This window comes from Alligator sinensis, unplaced genomic scaffold, assembly GCF_000455745.1.
Source record: "Alligator sinensis unplaced genomic scaffold, ASM45574v1 scaffold505_1, whole genome shotgun sequence".
In the NCBI taxonomy this organism is placed as follows: domain Eukaryota; kingdom Metazoa; phylum Chordata; order Crocodylia; family Alligatoridae; genus Alligator; species Alligator sinensis.
In genome coordinates, this window is record NW_005841940.1 from 1824278 (window position 1) to 1831290 (window position 7013).

The 7013-nt window shown below is 43.0% G+C and overlaps 1 protein-coding gene across 8 annotated transcripts in view; it reads left to right on the plus strand.

Moving 5' to 3' along the window:
• Positions 1-7013, plus strand: part of SPECC1L (sperm antigen with calponin homology and coiled-coil domains 1 like) — a 118738-nt gene continuing 111725 nt past the window's right edge. For 6 of the 8 annotated variants that reach the window (XR_003093132.1, XR_003093133.1, XM_025199335.1 and 3 more), the window contains exons 1-2: positions 1-70; positions 1851-1997. The gene's annotated coding sequence lies outside the window, so the exon portion shown is untranslated. The remainder of the gene's footprint in view (positions 71-1850; positions 1998-7013) is intronic. The other 2 variants (XM_025199337.1, XM_025199339.1) reach the window with 2 other exon arrangements.

Here is a 7013-nt window from a genome sequence, read left to right on the forward strand (position 1 = left end):
TCATCCGGGAACACGTCCGACAGCAGGGACGGCTCGGCAGGCCGTCCGGCTGTCCTAAGGATTTGTTAGGGTGAGATCTTTTATCGGGCTGTCGACGTCCATCCTGGGACCAAGTCAGACAAGCTTTCGCCAGTGCAAGGCGGCCCTCCTCGGGGCAGACCTCCTGAGCTCTGCCCTGTGCCGGGGGAGGTCAGCCTCAACGACGACTGTCTTGTGTTCAACAGCTTGTCTGATTCTCCTCCACCTACACTGTTGGTTCGGTTAAGGATCTCGCTGTAACAAATCCTTGCCTGTCTCATAACTTCTGGACAGTCACAGCTACAGCATTGCTCTGACAGCACCAGAAATTGCAAGGGAGGGCGGGAGGGGGCTGATCAGACTGGGTAGGCTCTACACTGATATTCTTGCATTCAGCATTCATTTCCACTGAGACATACAGGGTCATGGGCCAGATGAATTTGGCTGCGACCAAGTATGGTGTTGCAGAAATTTGAGTCTCTTCTTTTTATTCCTTTTCCACCTTTTTTAAGGGTAGCAGTGCTATTTCCCATGGGCGACTAGTGCCGCCTTAGTTGGGGGGGGCACATGCCCCTCCCTGTGACCAGTTCCTCCACCCCCTCCCCCCGCAGCCGATCTCACTGCCTGGGCGAGTGTGGCTGGTCAGTGGGGGCACTGGCGCTCTCAAGGGGTGGACATGCACCCCCGTGCACCCTTTATGCATCGCCACTGCTAGGGCCTAAAGAAGCTACTCACGTTGGCTAGGCAAATATAGTGACAAATGTAGGGTAAAGAACTTGTACACTGTAGAGCTCAAGCCCACTGCATCTCCTATAAGAGAAGAAATCGAGATGACCAGGCCTTAGCTTTTGGGTAGCAAACTGCACTCCTTTCTCTACATCCAGTTGCATGGAATAGCTTGGGGCTGAAGTGAGAGTCTCTGCCTGCAGAGATATTTGGAAGTCTTAGCACCTTTCTAGAGAACTTTTCTGCTAAAAGGAAACTAGGCTGTGAAGTGGGTTCTGTGGCAGGGGTGAGCAAAATGCAGCCTGTGGGCTGGATGCACCCCACCAGGCCATTCTATCCGGCCCACAGGGCCCCTAAAAAATTTAGAAAATTAATATTTATCTGCCCCTGGCTGCCTGTCATGCGGCCCTCGATGGCTTGCCAAAACTCAGTAAGCGGCCCTCTGCCCAAAAATAATTGCCCGCCCTTGTTCTATGGTGTGAAAATTGTTGTACAGAGACAAAGTCCCTGTATACTCTGGGTGTTCTACCAAAAAAAGAAGGGGGAAAAATCTCTGATAATAGCGCCAATTCAATTTTACCAATTTTAGTAGTTTGGAGAGCCATAGTATAGGCAGGATACTGGTTCTGCATGGTGTTAATGCCAGCTATATATAATGTAGTTCTGAACATGACTGTAAGCATCTTTTCTCATCTTGCTAGCTTTTTAACTTAGTTAAATAATCTAGTCAGCTGTTTTATTTTGTTGGGGGAACTTTAAAGTGTTTTGGGAGGGGGTGCAACTTGTGAACTCTAACAAAAATGTCTGTGATTTTAAAATAGAGTTTTTGTGGTCAAATAATTATTTATTTAAAAAAAAAATCCCAATCTGATCATTAAAAGCCTGACTGAAAATCACTTTTCTCCTTGTTTACTTTTGTAGTTCTTGTAATGTCACCGTTTGATTAATTTTCCAGGTATCACAGTCTGCCAGCCAAAGATTTGAGTTCCTATTCAAGAGAAACAGGAAAAACCCTTAATCTTCCAGGCTTTCTTTTATTCACTGTTTAAAAAAAAAAAAAAAAAAAAGCAATTAAAAGCCCAATTCCAGTTTTTTTTCTTTTGCAGGTCACCCTTGAACCAAGTGCATGATTATGGGGATCAAGGAGTCTGAAAGCTGCTTGATTCACAGTATCATTGCTGACAAAGCAGAATATCAGCCAGATAACTGTTTGAATTTATACTGTACAGCTGTTTGCTCCGGGTCTTGAACAGGTCAGTTGTTGCTGGCAGTTTTCTGTGTGGGTCTTGTTTATTAGACATATGTGTCCTCACTTAGATGGGGTGAGGGACAGGCATTGCTTAGCAAGAACTTAAATGATTTTATATTTGGTGTGGGTAGCACTCATTCATGCCTCATTTCATCCCTATCTGAGCAGGCAGGTCCCTGTTCCAGTTTCCATGGATTGCTTGCTGCTGGTCACCTGCAACTTTCACCTTTCTGTGCAAAGTATCCCAAATAGCTTAAATTTGGTAACCTTCCAGGCATGCTGTAAAAGACATTTCTTAGATCAGAGTTGGGAGAAAGGGCAGTGAGTATGTTTCCCAGAATTTTGGAAGGGTGGAAATGAGTTTCTGTAGGTGTCTTTTTTGTCTGTTTGACTTTTTATAGGAAGTATTACTTTATTGCTGCTAGATTTTGGTGTAGTCTCTGTATGTTATGGAACTAATAGCCTTGGGTAGGGTTTTTTTTGTCTTTGTAAATCTAAATATATAAGCTTACATGTGATGTGTGTTGGGGAAATAAATGGAGTTTGTGCCCTTTTTGGCTGCTTTATAATATATAATTAAGGAAAAATGCCTGCATAAGGTATGTTGTTCCAACATTTTTTAAAGTAAAGAATCCTTTATTATGTTTTTCTTCAGAAATTATGTTCTATGGTCTTTGACTTGCACCTTTTGGATTCTCGCAAGCAAGCATAAGCTCTGATATACACATGCTTAAGTGTTTGTAACATTGAAGCATATGGATTTACTCATATTATTAATGTGATGACAGGTCATTTAACTACCATTATGTACGTGCTTTGATGGTTCAGCCCTTTGTAATATGCCAGGGAAAGAAAAACAATAGGCTTTAGAAATGGAGTTAGTTGAGGTTATGACTAGGTGTATAGTCACAAGGAAAATGTTTGTGTTCTGCTGTGCTGGGCTATCTTAAACTAAAATGTCCTGAATTTACCATTTGGAGAACTTAAATTTTAACACATGCTGCAGGTGGAAGTTGGCTGCTGTGTCTAAAAACCTGCAACAGATTATTTGGCATATTCCAAATAACAGTGTGTATCTTTTGTTTTTGTCCCCAAATCAAAACAAATGTAAGCCAGTATGGGTATATCTTAAGTAGTTGTAAGTAAAAAGAGAATATTTTGTTTATTAGATCAGATTATGGGATTGTTCAGAAAGAAGAGAAAAGTGTAGGATGAAGTGTTCTGTTTGTTTGGTTTTTTTACTATTTTTAGCATACTACAAAGTAGTACAGTTTCCCCAAAGAAATATTTGGGTAAAGTACTTACTCCTTATTGGTCATTCTTTTTAAACTTGATTCCTTAGTAAGTCCTAAAGATAAGACTTGTATTGGATTTTGTATTGCACGTATGTTGATTTTGCAGTATATCTTGCATATATCAGTATTTGCAAAAATGGAAGCAAACTTATTAATGTCCTGGTGCTAATTGATATATATGCACTCATACTTTCCAGGGTGCACTGTTTGCCATCTGTTCGTCAGAGTTGAAGTGAATAAACAAAAATACAAAGCTGACTAAACAAGGCAACTCTTAAACAAAAAAAGAAAAAAAAAACGTGCTTAAATGATGTCTAATTAAAATATAAAGACCAGATTAATCTTTTAAATTTTCTTTTACTTGGCTTTATTCTGAATCTAAAAGTGCTACTTGGCTTTGGTGATGTGAATTGATATTGTTTGTGTGCTGTGCGCACCCCTGGGGGAGGCATGGGGAGCATGTTTTCCCTCCCCCCACTCCTAGATTTATATGCAGGGCAGAGGCGGGCTGTCCACTGCAGGCTTTGGGCCCTGGGCTTGCCCAACCTCTTTCCAGTGTGGGGTCTGGGCTTGGAGTGGCCAGTAGCGGGGTGGGCTCAGCTGTGCAGAGCAGGCAGTGGCGCTAGGAGGGGTGGCTATGCTGGGGCTATGGGGAATTTTGGGTGGCTGTAGCCCCCTCAAGCCAACCCCTAGTGCTGCCCCTGCTCAAAGCACTCTGCTCTGCTGCCTTTCCCTCTGCAGTCCTGTTTTCGCTGTGTGCCCTGTGCCCGACCCACAGTGCATAGCTTCCGAGGGAAAGGCAGCAGAGCGGAGTGTCCCAAGCAGGTCTGGCACTGGGGTGCAGCTTGGGGGACTATAGACACCCCAAAATTCCCTGTAGCCACCCCTTCCAGCACAGCTGCCTGCTCCACACAGCTGAGCCCACTCCACTCCGAGCCCAGTCCTGGCCTAGCCCCCACATCAGGAACAGCCCCTGGCCTTGAGCCTGCAGTGGGCAGCCCACCTCCACCCCACGCACAAATCTGGTGGGGCACATGCTCCCCATGCCTCCCCCCTGGGGTGTACATAGCAGTCCCATTCACCACCATGGCTGGATAGCGCCTGCCCCTGTCCTACTCCCTGCCTCACTGTTAGGACCTTGATCTGTCCTCCCATGCCCCTTCCCCCCCCCCACTCCCGTCCAACAGACTTAACAGCAGGGAACTGCTCTCCAAGCTGCTGGGCTGCCTTTCTGGCTGTGTGCATGCATGCATACAGCTGTACATGGGCACATGGCATTTATTGGTGACATTATTGGCTACGCCGGCCAAAAAAAGCCAGTGGCTGATAATGTTAATTTTCCTTTTATTGGTGCTGATCTGATATATTGGTACACCTCTATATAATTTAATAAGACCAAAAGCTTAAAGGTCACAGTAAAAAGGAAATTTATTTTTCTTTGATTTCTGTAGTTCTGCACAAAGGAGCTTTCTTTTTTTTTGTCAATGGAAAATAAACTTTGCTTGAAAACAGTTTTGCAAGATCATTGGTGGAAAGCCTAAAATTCTTAGAACTCTTTGAAACTTGCTACGCACTTAAATATTCTTAATTAAGAGCAGACATATCGGTTTTTGGCAGGCAGCATTCTTTAAGAGCCTCACTATAGAATTTCCTCAGTATATGGTGAGCAGGGGAGCAAAGGAACTTTCAGCATAGTTTCCTGCAAAATGCTAAAACTTTGGAGATCTTAAAATCAATAAGCCTTAATTGAAATGTGCAAGTCTATAAAATGATCCAGTAAAGTTTGACCTGTTTGAGGTTTAGGCATTAACTGATTTAGCAAAACTGAGAAAAGTTAGGTTTCAGTAAGCAAAGGGTTGTTTCTTGTTGTTGTTATTAATCACTAGGCAGACACCAGCATTTGACAGCTGACATTACTTTTTCAGTGTATCAGTTCAGTTGGTCAGGAGGATTCTCTTACCTCTTTTCACACACTGCAAACAGAAATCCCTCTCATTAAATATGATTTTACTTCTTTAAAACACATGTCCTTCTTTCTGTAATTCCCTACTTGAGCTATATCGGAAAATCACATGTTAAATGATTTCATTATGAACATGGACTTGTCCAGATAAAATTTATCTGAACTTGGTAAGTTTTACTTTGTGGGCAAGCATGTTCCTGCTCTATCGCCATGATTCTTTACCAAAGCAACTTGGCGCACTTATGGCACAAGTGAGCAGATGGACACTTAAGTTTGGGTATTGGAGAGAGTAAACGTTTTAGTATGGATTCAGCTGTTAAAAGTTATCACCACCAAATTTTCCTTGGCTGATAGGATTCTTCAATAGCTGAGATCTTCTTAATAAGAAAAATATGCTACATTTTCTTCTTTATATTCCTTCTTTCCACCTTTGCTCCAAACATCTCCTGCTTGTTTCATTGTACAGAATTAGAGGGGATGATTTCTCAGCTGTATGGGATGGCCTGTTGTTCTCTTGTGTCAGAAAAAGTATGCTTCTTGTGGCTGAGAGAGGTTTTAAAAGTGATCTTGCACTTCTCCCCAAGGATATAGGTCTATATTGTTACTTTGCTTACAAGTGAAAGTGAAGCACAAATAGATGCTTGCTCAAGGGCATAGAGGAAGCTTGTAACCGAGCTAGAAATAGAACTGAGAACTCTGAGGTAGTAGTTATTATGCAGGTATGAAATGCTTGTGTCATGTCATTTTCAAAAGTAGCTCAAGTCTACGCTTTACTTCTGTAAATCAACATTACTTCTGCCTCCTCTTGTTCATCTAAGTGAGGTGTTTTTGTTTTTTAATTTTCAGATGTAATAAAAATGTGTCACTGAAATTTTGAATTGCTTGTCATGGTAGCACTATGGGATCTTTAGTCTGTAACCCAAAATACAATGCCCACCTCCTTATTTGCTGTGTGAGCTTGTTACTTAACAGCTGTCATCTTACTCAATTTGTAAGATAAAGCTAATCAGGACTGTCATCCCCAAAAGCTAAATAAACAAACATAAGATTTGCAAAAGACTAGTTCTTTGGCAGGTCTCCTGATCTCTGTTCCTTGAATGTGTGACAATGTAGCACACTTCCTTAAAATTGAGAGGCTATTTTGACTTCTGTTGAAGGAGCTCTCCTTCTCACGCTTGGCTGCCCCCAATTCAGTAAGTACACCTGCCCCAAATGTAATCCTTCCTTCTCTGATAACCTTGCTTAGTCCTGCTGTGTTGCCACCAAGCTTCATGTCAGTTCTGTCCAGTCTTGCCTCTGCTACCTTTGGGGTCCTTGACTGCTGTCAGGGGGTATGTGTTTGTGGGGGAATGGGGTGGCAGCTGTAGGGGTTTGCTAAGTGGGAGGGGAAAGAGAGCTGTGTCTGCTACTTGGGCTTCTTAACTTCAGAAGGTGGCGAAGTGGGACAGCCAGACAGTTGGAGGGTGGTTTTCCTAGACAGAGCTGTAATTCATAAGGGGCTGCGTCATCTTTATTGCTAAAAGGGCCCAGCCCCAGCTAAAATCCTGTCACCTGTGGAAAAAAAAGTTAGTTGGATGTTTTGGGATAGGAGTACTTCACCAGGGCCTGAGTATTAGCAGATATAGTTGCATAGTTTATAACTACTTAACAAACTCACCCCTGTATGTCTCAAAGTCTCAGTTGTAGAAGCATAGCTATGTGCCCCCGGCCGTTGCATGGCACCTGGGGCAGCGCCAGCTCCTGCCATGCTGATTGTGGTGGG